General features: G+C 41.8%; 2 long non-coding RNA genes across 2 annotated transcripts; both read left to right on the top strand.

Annotated features, from left to right (window-relative positions):
• On the top strand, positions 1-3,738 carry LOC123383195. The gene is made up of 3 exons (XR_006592677.1): positions 1-1,654; positions 2,043-2,086; positions 2,690-3,738. It is a non-coding gene; the product is annotated as an uncharacterized LOC123383195 (long non-coding RNA).
• A 4,578-nt stretch (positions 3,739-8,316) lies between these two features.
• On the top strand, positions 8,317-10,699 carry LOC123383196. The gene is made up of 3 exons (XR_006592678.1): positions 8,317-8,396; positions 8,977-9,006; positions 10,387-10,699. It is a non-coding gene; the product is annotated as an uncharacterized LOC123383196 (long non-coding RNA).
• The last annotated feature ends 1,181 nt before the right edge of the window (positions 10,700-11,880 follow it).

Genomic DNA, 11,880 nt, shown 5'->3' with positions numbered 1-11,880 from the left:
AGGTGGGGCATGCTGAAATGATAGGTTGTGTACATAAATCAGTGGATGTGCATGGCTCTTGGTGACAGACACCCATTTGCCCTACAGCCAAACTGTCTGCTTTGGCTTTGCTGAGCTGTAGTGGGAGCCAAACTGTCTACTACTGAATCAGTGACCCAACAAGAGGGGCTGAAATTATTAAATCAAGCCAAATAAAAATCAAACCCTGTGCATTGCTGCAGTGGAAGAAGAAGAGATGTCACATGCCCGTTTCTGAGTATTTCAGAGATTTTTGTTGCCTGGGAATGGAATTCCAATGACTGGAAAGGCAGAGGGATGATTGCCTTAATGCATTGCCCGTTAATCCTGTTCATCCTTTTGCCAAAGAGTTAATGAAGCTGAGGCAGAAGGAATTGTTATTAAACAACCCAACTTAAATCTACTATTTAAGCTAAAAGTAAAGCAGAACAGGAAGGTCCCCAAAGTCATAAAGGATAATAGTTTAAGCTAGAGAGGGAAATCTAAGGCAGGTTGCTGTAAACCTTGATTTTCAACCCTGTTACTGATGCAGATGGGCCTGTGGATCTTTTGAAATTTATTACTTTTTCATGCAAATTTGAGCCAAGCAAATTTGAAATTGTGTAATATGAAAATAGTAATAAAGCCTCCCTTTAGGTATGACATTTAGGATAATATAAATTCCCCTTATTTGTCATGTTCCCAGCAGGAAATAGATGGCACACTTAAATTGGATGAAAGGACTGTTTACAAAGGTGTGGGCAGGGTGCAGGGAAACTGCCAGAAGTAGTACAAACACTGGCTCCAGACCCACAGGGACCAGGGGAGGGAGCAGTTATTGAACCCTCAGCAGGCCAGCTGTATGGGGAGGGCCACCTGATGGAACCTGGGTCTTTAGTAGAGGGACACAGCTGGTCTGTGGTGGCCCAGCAGAGTAGGACTCCTAGAAATTGATACCCTAATCTCTGTCCTCCGTCTCCCTGATTTCTTGCAGGTGCTGTGCATTGGCAGAATCTGGCTGGAAGCCAGAGGGCAAGGAGACTTGTTGATGTTGCATATATAGATCAAGTTCCTATGGCGAGCAGGGTGAAGGATCCGGAGGATCCCCAAGCTAAACCAAAAACCGAGCCAAGAATCATATAATTTCAAACTAACAGTAGGGCAAATTGTAAGGGATGCTATTGTTCCATGGCAATGCCCTTTCAGCTGGTAAACAGCACTCACACCCCGACTTCCCCCAAGCTATCTATCCATGGTCAGGATTGCACTTGAATTGTATCGATTTTGAATTACGAGAAGGTTTGAGGAAACATGCTTTCCATTGAATTCAACCTCCCCAATTCACCTTCTCCCAAATACCATGTTGGTTTGGGGTCTTCCTATAGGAGATTTTAAGCTGCAAATTAATTACCAGGCTACAGAAAGAATTCTGGCTCACCTTTACGCAGCTTCTGTGTTCTTGAAATGCCAGAAAATTAAGATTTTTCTAAATACAATTCTATTTTTATTTTGAGGCATGGGATGTTTTAGGTGCAATGCAGCCCTTCTTTCCTCTTACCCTAGAACTGATTGGTACTCCAAGAAATTAATTTTAAATGGAATTAACAGTGATGCTTTCCTTGTCACAATGGATTGCAGAAGTTCTGGCTGCTAGACGGTAAGTTCCCTGAGGGCAGGGGTTTTGTCTCATTCAACAACGGGTCTTCAGCTTCTGGCATAATGCATGGTTCTTAGAAAGTACTCAATAAATACTTTTTGAATAAATGGACAAAGCTTTTAAAATTACGCATAGATCCACACTGAATCATACCTATTTTTAACCATATTCCCTAAGTATGTATTAAAGATTTCAGAATCACTATAAATTGTGAAGGTTGAATGGCTCCCACCTCCACTGGAATGCTGGGAACACACAAACTAAGAATTAATATCCAAGATTATTAATCCTTGTGTATGATTCAATCTTTTAAAGGATTCTATGAACTGCAATTACTGCCAATTAAATTTTTTCCCTAAGACTCAAAGAAAGTCATTTATCCTTTCAGATCCCTCTGGATGCGGAAAACTTGGAATCTCGACCAAACCAAGTGTAAGAGTTGCCATGGGGCCCATTTTGTTCAGTCATCTGCTTTACTTTAAAAATAACAAGGCTATATATTAAAGCCATCAAGGTTCAGTTCCAAGTGGGTTGAAAGGAGCTTTGATTCTCTCTAGGTAGCAGGATTCACCTCTATCACCTGCCACAAGGCAAGGACCAGCTGGGAGGGGCGAGAAGGATTGAGAAAAGCTTTGCCCTGTGATACTGTTCTTTGCTTAGAAAGCCTGCATTCTGGCATCTCTTAATGATGGCTTAATTTGGGGTATTTTTAATCCAGGAGATTAAACCAAGCCATCCATTAAGAAGTTAATCCATGCATTTGATTTCCATTCAGAGGGACAGAGTTTTTTCCTCTCCCTTTTGTCCTAATTTCCCCTTTACTTAAACTTCTTCTCTGCTCAGTGATGTCATTGTAGCTTTTAGTCTCTGGCCTGGGGGTGTGGGTGTTAGCAGGTCTCTCTGTAGCCACTGCTGATTCATCTTGGTGAATCATCTGCCTGGGCTTCTGGGCTAGGAAAGAGTGATGTCATTGTACGTCCTCTTCCTCCTCCTCCACCCCGGCCTCTCCTTTAATACTCTGCATGTTCGCAACAGGCGTGTTCAGCTGAGACGTCCCAGGAGCCTGGGAACTCACTAAGCTTCCCAAACGCCGGGTGATCCCAGGCAGGGAGCCTGGAGTTCTCACCAGTGCAGGGCTGAACTTCTTCACCTTGCTCACCACGAGGACATTCATGACTCAAACAGCGAGGAGGTGACCAAACTGACACATCCGAGGCAGCCAGACATCCAGCAGTCAAGCTTCCCAGCCCTGCTCAGCCTCTCTGCTTTGAGGTCAATTATTATAAACTATCATTTTTGTAGGAGGCTCTTAGTTAAATGGTTGTATAAACCATGGCTCTGTTTCTCAGCAGTTATAATTCAGAGCCTCTGGTACAACAGTAATCCCTGGTTTAATCTTTACTCTCTCTCTCTTTCCATTTCTTTTTTTCTCTCTTCTTCAACTGCTTCTCCACCTCACTCCTAACTCAACAGTTTCCAGCTGTGTATCGCTTGGCTCTGCTTCCACCCCAGATTTTTCTATAACATTCCGTTGAACTCCTTCCAGGTCCCAGATGTGCTATTTATTTATGCTGAAGCATCTGGGCCTCAACACAGCCCTGTCACTGCAACATGGAAAACCTGCAAAAAATTCAACTGGCAGCTAGCTGGCAGGCTGCACCACCCTGACAAACCAGGGAGGCATTTCAAAGGTGTATGGGTGAGGTCAAAGTGAGGGGCGTGAGGGGTGATGGCAACCCAGGCGAAGCCAGAAGCTCACACTCTCCCATGCTGTGGCTTTTAGATGAGTCTAGTAACACTGGAAGATGAGGGTCTGATTTATTTCAAAGCAGGATAGTACCCAAATAACTCATTCTCCTCTGTAACTGACCTGGAAGCAAGGTTACCCAATGGGGTTGTCATCCCAAAGTGATGGGGCTCTGAGCACCAAGGAAGACAGTCCAGAACTTGGGATTGTGGGGGCCACTGGGGAGGGACGCTGGACTGGGAGCCAGAGTCCTGGTTCTGGTTCAAATTTTCTCCTGCCCCCCCACTTTTTGAAAAAATATTTATTTATTTATGGGAGAGCACAAGTGGGGGAGGAGCAGATAAAGGGGAACAGAGGATCTGAAGTGGGCTCTGAGCTGACAGGCTGACAGCAGCGAGCCCAATGTGGGGCTCAAACTCACAAATTGCGAGATCATGACCTGAGCTGAAGCCGGATGCCCCGACTGAGCCACCCGGGTGCTCCTCTACTGCTTCTTTTCATGACCCTACGAAAGCCTCTTCATCTGGGATTCTATAGCCTTTCCCAAAAAATTAGAAGATTGAGTTAAATGGTGAGATTTCAAGCTTTTTCTTAAAAAAAATTCAACCTAAATCTTAAGTGGAAGTCTTTTATGTGAGTTTAATACTATGGTGCAAGGAAGTGGTAATGACAATGTTTTGTTAAACAGCATTGCTGGCAGCCATTCCAGTGCACACTGGATCCCACAGAATTCAAAGGCGGGGGTGGGGGGTGTGTGTGTCAGAAGTGTGCCTTCCCAACATTCAAGCATCCTCACCTTGAGAGTCATGGGGCTTGGCCACATGGCTACCCTTCTCGATGGCGTAGAGAACAAGCCCCTCAATTGGCACTCTCTCTTCCTTTTTCCTTCCCTGGGCCAGTCTAACTTCCTCCACCCCCTCCTCCTTTCTATTACCCTCTTATCCTTAGTTTCCTGCTGATATGGCTAGTCATTCAGTTCCATCCTCTCTGAATGGGCCAGGTAGAGCAGGCATGGGACAGAACCATTTATAACGTCAGGTGAAACAAATGCTTGGCACACGAATCTTCCGGACTACTAAATGGAGCCTCTCTTGGCAGATTTTCTGTGTATTGTATCAAAAGAAACTATTCACTCTCTTTATCCACCTTGAGTCGTGTTACCAAAAGCCTCGCTTATCCTAGCCCTAGCTTGTGTGGCAAGCCCCAGGAATAAGGGTAGGGGTGAGGATGGGTCTGTGCCCCTCTGTCTAGCCATTTCTGAGATAACTTTGTTGAAACTTGAGGGTTCCTTAAAGCATACTTTGAGGACCACTGCACAAAATATAATCATCGCTCCCAATCCTTGGGTCCTAAAAACTCAGAGAAGAGTAGTCTTCACTTAGATTAGAATCCTAGGAAGTTTTTGGACTAGAGGACTTTTGGAAATTCCCCCATCCTTTCTTAGCTGCTGTTTTGAGGGAAGTCTACACCAATCCAGAGTCTTACCAGTTGAGGGAAATTCCCCTTGAGGAACAATTCATAACTCCTAGCACAATATAGCTATCCTCGGGTGACACAACTTTCTCTCCAATGGTGGAGTGTGAGATACTCTAAGCACATTTCAGTTTTGGAGAATATCGCTCCATACAGGTGACTTCTTATTCACAGACCCAGGAGTCCAGGTGGTCTAGAGGTGAGGGCTGTGCCACCGAAGGAGATCCCAAATCATCTCGGCTCTGTGGACAAATGATTATCTTCCCTCTGATCCTCAGTGAATGGTATAGCACCATACTGAAAGCTGTTATACATTGTATTATGTTCTCCAAATATTTGCTGCCCTACTGAGTGATGGATTAAGATCTCCTGGCTACATGAATGTTGAGCGTAGTCACTGATTTGCTTTGGCCAATGAAATGTGAGAAGTGATGCATATCACTTCCAAGATAACCCTCTCAAAGCTCATGTGAAATTCTACCATCTTTCTTTTCTCTCTTTTAACAAAGGGCAATATATGAAAAGGGCAATATCCCAAATAGTGGTTGCATCATCAGCCTGGGTCTCAGAATGATGAGGATGTGAAGAGGCAGCAGACCCAAGACAGACATGTGATAAATATGGAGCATGAACAAGATATACACCTTTGCTTTTGTAAGCCTCATTCTAGCTCAACTGTTTCTCATGGATTAGGGGCCAGACACACCTAGCTCAGAGTTTCAGCTGTAGAACCTCAGACAAATCACTTAACCTCTTGAAGCTTCCATTTTCTCATCCATGAAATGGGGATGATAATGGCACTCATCTCACTGGGTTGTTGAGAGACTTAAATACAAAAATGCAAGGAAACTGCTCAGCACAGTGCCCGATACTTAGAAAACACTTGATACATGTTACCTACTATTATTGTAAAACATATTTAGGGCACAGGAATAAAAACATGGGCGTATATGAAAGAGATGAACAATTATGAAGCAGGATAATTGGTCATAAATCTTCTTTTAACACTTAATTTTTAAAAATAATACTCAGTGGGGCACTTGGGTGGCTTAGCCAGTTGAATGTCTGACTCTCGATATTGGCTCAGGTTGTGATCTCACGGTTTGTGAGACTGAGCCCTGTGTCAGGCTCTGCGCTGGCAGCATGGAGCCTGCTTGGGATTCTCTCTCTCCCCTTCCCTCTCAAAATAAATAAATAAATAAATAAATAAATAAATAAATAAATAAATAAATATTTAAAAAATATAACTCAGTATTTATGACTCTATGCAGTAAGAATAATGGCTCCCAAAGATGTCCGAATCTCAATCCCCAGAACCTGTCAATATGTCAACTTATATAGCAAAAGGGACTTTGCAAATGTAATTAAGTGAAGGATTTTAGAGATGGCAGTTTATCCTGGATAATCCAGGTAGGACTGATGCAATACAAAGGGTTTTATAAGCGAAAGAGGGAGGCTGGAGAGTCAGCAAGAGAAGGAAATGTGAGGATGGCAGCAGAGTTAGGAGCGATCCAGTTGCTGGCTGGAAGAGTCAAGGAATGCAGGAAGCCTCCAGAAGATGGAGAGCCATTAGCATGGATGCTCTGCTATGGCCTCCATTAGGACACAGACCTGCCACCACCTGGATTTTAGTCCAGTGTGACCATTTGGACTTTTGACCTCCAGAACCATAAAATAATGTAATATAATATGCCACTAAATGTGTGGTAATTTGTTACAGCATCAGTAAGAAACTAATTCAGGCCCAATCCTTTTTCTGTCATTTCAGCTTTGCTTCTTGTCAACAGGTAGTTTCATTTTCCTCAGTCCAAAATCAGAAAGGTTTGGGTAGGCCTTTTTTAGATCCCAATGCATGCTGACTCATCAATTGGGCCCCTGCCTGTGGCCATCCTTTCCTGCCAACTCCCTCCTCCATCTCACATGATCCCACCCTATCAATCTCACATACATAGTTTCAAATCATAAAAGGAATTTTCTATTTTAATTTTAAAATGACATGTTATACTTTGCTCACTGCATGTATTTTCCAGTCACTATTGAATGATAAAATTAAGGCCAGAAGGCCAGGCCCTTAGATAAACCTGAATTATGCCAGCATGTTTCTTATCATGACTTTTTCCAGAATTCTCTTCTAGCAAATGAATTCTTCCATCATCAAGAGAATGTCACATAAATTCTCTTGATGATAAATGAATTCATTTACTAGAGTAACATATGAGGCATATGGTAGCAATTAAAAAAAATATCATTGGTTGCTGAAATTTTGTTTGATTATAAACAGGGAGAAGTGATTGTTGTTGTTTGCTTCTTTTAGGGACTTTTATTTTACTTCATAATTTTTTTTTTTATTCCAGGATAGTTAACATACAGCATTATATTAGTTTCAGGTACACAATTTAGTAACTCAACAATTCTATACATTACTCTGTGCTCATCATGGTAAGTGTATTCTTCAATCCCCATCACCTATTCCACCCATCCCCCCACTCACCCTCCCTCTGTAACTACCAGTTTGTTCTCTACAGTTGAGAGTCTGTTTCTTGGTTTCCGTTTTTTTCCCTTTGTTCATTTGTTTCTTAAATTCCACATATGAGTGAAATCATATCGTATTTGTCTTTCTCCACTTGACTTATTTTGCTTAGCATAATATTCTACAGCTCCATCCATGTTGTTGCAAATGGCAAGATTTCATTCTTTTTTATGGCTGAATAACATTCCAGTGTGTGTGTGTGTGTGTCTATATATATATATATACATATATATATGTATATATATATATGTATATATATATACATATATATGTATATATATATATGTATATATATATACATACCACATCTTCTTTATCCATTCATCTATCAGTGGACACTGGGGCTTCTTCCATATCTTGGCTATTGTAAATAACGCTGTAATAAACATAGGGGTGCATATATCCTTTTGAACAGGTGTTTTTGTATTACTTGAGTAAATACCCAATAGTGCGATTACTCGATCATAGGGTGGTTCTATTATTAATTTCTTGAGGGATCTCCATCCTGTTTTCCTTTTTATTGGTTTTGGTGATGGCAGACAAGAGACAAGAGGAGTATTTGTCATCTCTTTTGCACAGGCACTTTTCAAACATTTCAGCTCACCTGTCTGTAGTATGTAGGCTGTGCAGGTGCTTCAGGGGTCTCCCTTATGCTGGCAAACCTGGAAAGAAGCCTGCTCAATGTACTACCATTTCGAGGACTATCTCTGCCTCAGGGGTTCTTGGTTCCTTCACTGCTTGTGCTTGGAGTTAAGAGAATGAGTCACATGGGGAGGTGTAAATTTCCTGACCCTTCCAACTATAGTTCACAGAGTTAGCCACAAAACTTGTAAATATTCTCTTTGTGTTCTAAATTAAGGTAGTAATTTTGTGCTCAGATTGCTTTTGTTTTTTTTTTTTTGTTTTTTTTTTGCTTCCCATTGACTCCCAACTCACAGAGCCCAGGCTGAGAGTAAACAACTTTCCAGAATCTCCTCAACCATAAAATGCTGGTTAGTTTTTGTTATTTTCTCTATTAAAATAGGGTTGCAGTATGGGAGGGGTACCCTCTACCAGTCCTGGTGCCAGAAAATAAACCTTTTATCTTTCTTTATACCTTGCCTTTTCTTTCTTTCTTTTTTTAAAAAGTTTAATTTTGAGAGAAAGAGAGAGAGAGAGAGAGAGAGAGAGAATGAGAAGGGGAGGGGCAGAGAGAGAGGGAGAGAACGAATCCCAAGCAGGCTCTGTACTGCCAGTGCAGAGCCCAATTTGGGCTTGATCTCACAAACCATGAGATCATTGTCTGAGCCGAAATCAAGAGTCAGATGCTTAACTGATTGAGCCGCCCAGGCACCTGGCTGACTTTTTATTTCTAAGTGTCCCCCCATTACTTTAGAGGTCAGGGCTGTGAGCAACCCCCCTCCCCCCCCCCCCCAACTTGAAACTCCTCTCCTTTCTGATATCCAGTCCTAGGGAAGGGTGGTCTGGCTACTCTCCAGTGACCAGCATCTCCCTCTCGGAGTGTAGTGTAAAATCTTAATACGTACAGTATACTCACTATCCTCATGCTAGATTTTTACTATTACATTTCAGCCTGGATTCTGCAGTGGAAAACTTACTTAAGTAAGTGCAACACAACTTACTTTCATTCAATATTTTTATCTAAATATGGTTACACCCCTTTTTAGCTAGATATTGTAGGAATTGGTATCTGAACCATACCAAAGAGCAGATGGAGTTGGGTTTTTCTGAGGAAGACAAAGCATTAGGTTTTCTTGTCTTAGTTATGAAAATGCCAGCTTGAGCAATTAACTGGCTGGTGTCCTAATTGTCTTAATGTGTGAATCACAGGGGCCATATGGCCCACCTGATCAATTGTGTGGGTATGAAGAAGGGGAGGAAAAAAGGAATCCAAAGGGGCATAGTTAGTCACTCAAGTCTACCATTTATGTCAGAAGTGTGTTGGTTGCCAGTAAAGATTTGTAGATGTAGCTGCTGGGAGAAGCGAGCAGCATGGCGTGTCTCTGAGCTGGTCTCGCCTTCATATTATAGGGAGATGAAAATAATTTTTGGAGTCTAAATTACATGTGTGAAGAAACAGGAGGTAGCAATGGGGTTCTATGTATGAAGAAATAAAGCCAATTAAAAATAATTATCATCATCTTTGAAGTTCTAAAAAAAAATCTTGTCAAGAATATAACCCCTCACTTGTGCCCATCTTGAGTAACAGCTGTCTCCCAGTTGCCATCAATTCCTCACTTGCCTTAATGGCAAAGGGTAGAGTCCTACCTTGGATCATATTACTGCTCTTTATTTTCAAAGGCTTCTCTTGAGTGGCAGCCACAAAAATCTCTCTTCTTTGGAAGAATTCAAATAATTTCCAGACATTCATTCATTATTTCACTTATAAACTTAGTTTAAAAAAAAATAAGGGTGTAGAACAGGGATTTAAAAGTGAAGTCTACGAGCAGAATTGTTTTGTTTGGTTCTCACAGGATTTTTAAGAAATTTCACATTAAAAAAATGCAGATTTCTCCATGGCTGTAATTAGCTGGAGTTAAGTGGCAATCGCTAGCCTGAGAAAGGGCATAACCCAATCTTCAATTCCCTACAGACGGGCACTGGGCTGGCTTCATTCACTTATACCGCCTGCCCGGTCCTATAACTGAACCCTGGCCTGAATAACCACCTCGCACACTATTGGGAAACCGAGGTACAGAGTTACTCTGTGAGGCAAACACAGCTTAAGTCCGCAAGGACTCAGCTTTGTGTGTGAATGGAAGAGGACCTGAAGTGGGGAAAAGGTTTTAAAAGCAACCGAATGGTTTCTCTATAAACACACAGTGTGGGGGAAGCAAAGAAAGGAAAGTGATGGAGACAGAGAAATCGATGAGGAAATGGGGGAGGAGGGCATGGTTCTCAGGAGAGCTTTGTGCCCATTTGGTAGCAGGGGACAGAATGAAATCCACCACTCCGTTCCTCATGTGATATTATCTCCCACAGACAATGCCCAGGTTCCAGACACAGAGTCAACTGGAGATGGCCACATTTGCAGAGGCTGACTTCAAGACATATGTTCACTTTCTCCTCTAAATTCTATAAACTCTGTGTCCTTGGATGAAGCCACTATAGCTTGGGACCTGAACCACCACAGAACTGCTTTCATAAAGTGGCTCTCTGTCCTACTCGCCAGCCTTTGTGGCTGGTGCTATAGGAGATGCCCATGGTGCTGGATTCAGCATCAGGATGTACCGGGGCTTTCAATTCTGATACTCCTTTCTGGGTTCAGTATTGAGAATACATGTGTTTTCTCTGAGAACATGCTTTTTCGTTTTGTTGCTGTTGTGTGTGTGTGTGTGCGTGTGTTTTTAACATTGCAAACATTATAAAGGTTATACCACATCTCCTTGCACTGGTAGGTTAAAGGCCAGATTTCTCTCCTTGCACTGCTGGGTTAAAGGCCAGAATCTGTGGCCAGCCTCCAGTAAGTACAGCAGACATAGTGGAATGGGACACATTTGGGTACTTCATTCTGGTTTTTGTTTTTTTTTTTAATTTCCCAGCCCTTAATTTTCCTTTGTTCTTTTTTCTTGACTATAACTTTTTAAGTGCTTTTTAAAATGTCCTATTGTTATCAGATATTATACAAATACAGAATGAATAACCAAAATGGGCATTCCAGAAAGCAAGGAGTATCTGCAGTTAAATTAGCTCGAGTAAAAGGAAATGGAAACCCATGCTTATGGATACTAAGTTGATTGCAACACGTAATTGAACATTTTAACCACAAAATACTTTCCCATTAATTTAGAATTCAATTTAATTTTGGCTTTGTTCATTTTCCCAAGGTCTTTGATGTAAATTCCTAGCTTCATGAAGATCTATGACTTGTTTGATATAAAGTGTGTGTGTGGATCTTCTCATTGGTTTCTCTCACACCATAGTTAGCTGGCTGGAGTCTGAGATGTGCTGGGTGATATGAGAGGATTCTTTCCCCCACCTCCATCCCAGGGACCTTAACTCCGTGCCGGTTCTGGTCATCCTCCATGAAGATCCTGGACTTCCTCAATCTCAGAAGCTAGTGTAAACCACGCAGGATCTTAGATTATATAAAGTGAAGGTGATTCCAATTTCTGTTTTTCATGTTGCCCTTTGTCAATGGCTTTTTCTGGGATTTGCCAAGGCTCACATCCAAGTCTTGTTGGGATATTTTCCTCCCAATTTAGCTCCCAAGTGAAATTCTACCAACCTCACTGCCTTTTCTAGAGCATTTCTGTACTATTATTGTGTTGTTGGGAAAGAAGAAGGAGTAAGGATGTTAAGAGTGTGTCTGTGCGTATATATATAGGAAAGGAAACAATCGAGATTAAAAAAAATATATGAGTATGATATGAACAAAACATTCCTGAATGCATAAAAAGAGATGTAGGGAAGAGAGAGACCTTGCATTCTACTGTTCTCTGCACTAGACAACATGTGGTGGTGTTGACTGAGGAC

The sequence above is a fragment of the Felis catus genome, chromosome F2, assembly GCF_018350175.1.
Source record: "Felis catus isolate Fca126 chromosome F2, F.catus_Fca126_mat1.0, whole genome shotgun sequence".
Classification (NCBI taxonomy): domain Eukaryota; kingdom Metazoa; phylum Chordata; class Mammalia; order Carnivora; family Felidae; genus Felis; species Felis catus.
This window is presented reverse-complemented; position numbering and strand designations above follow the sequence as displayed.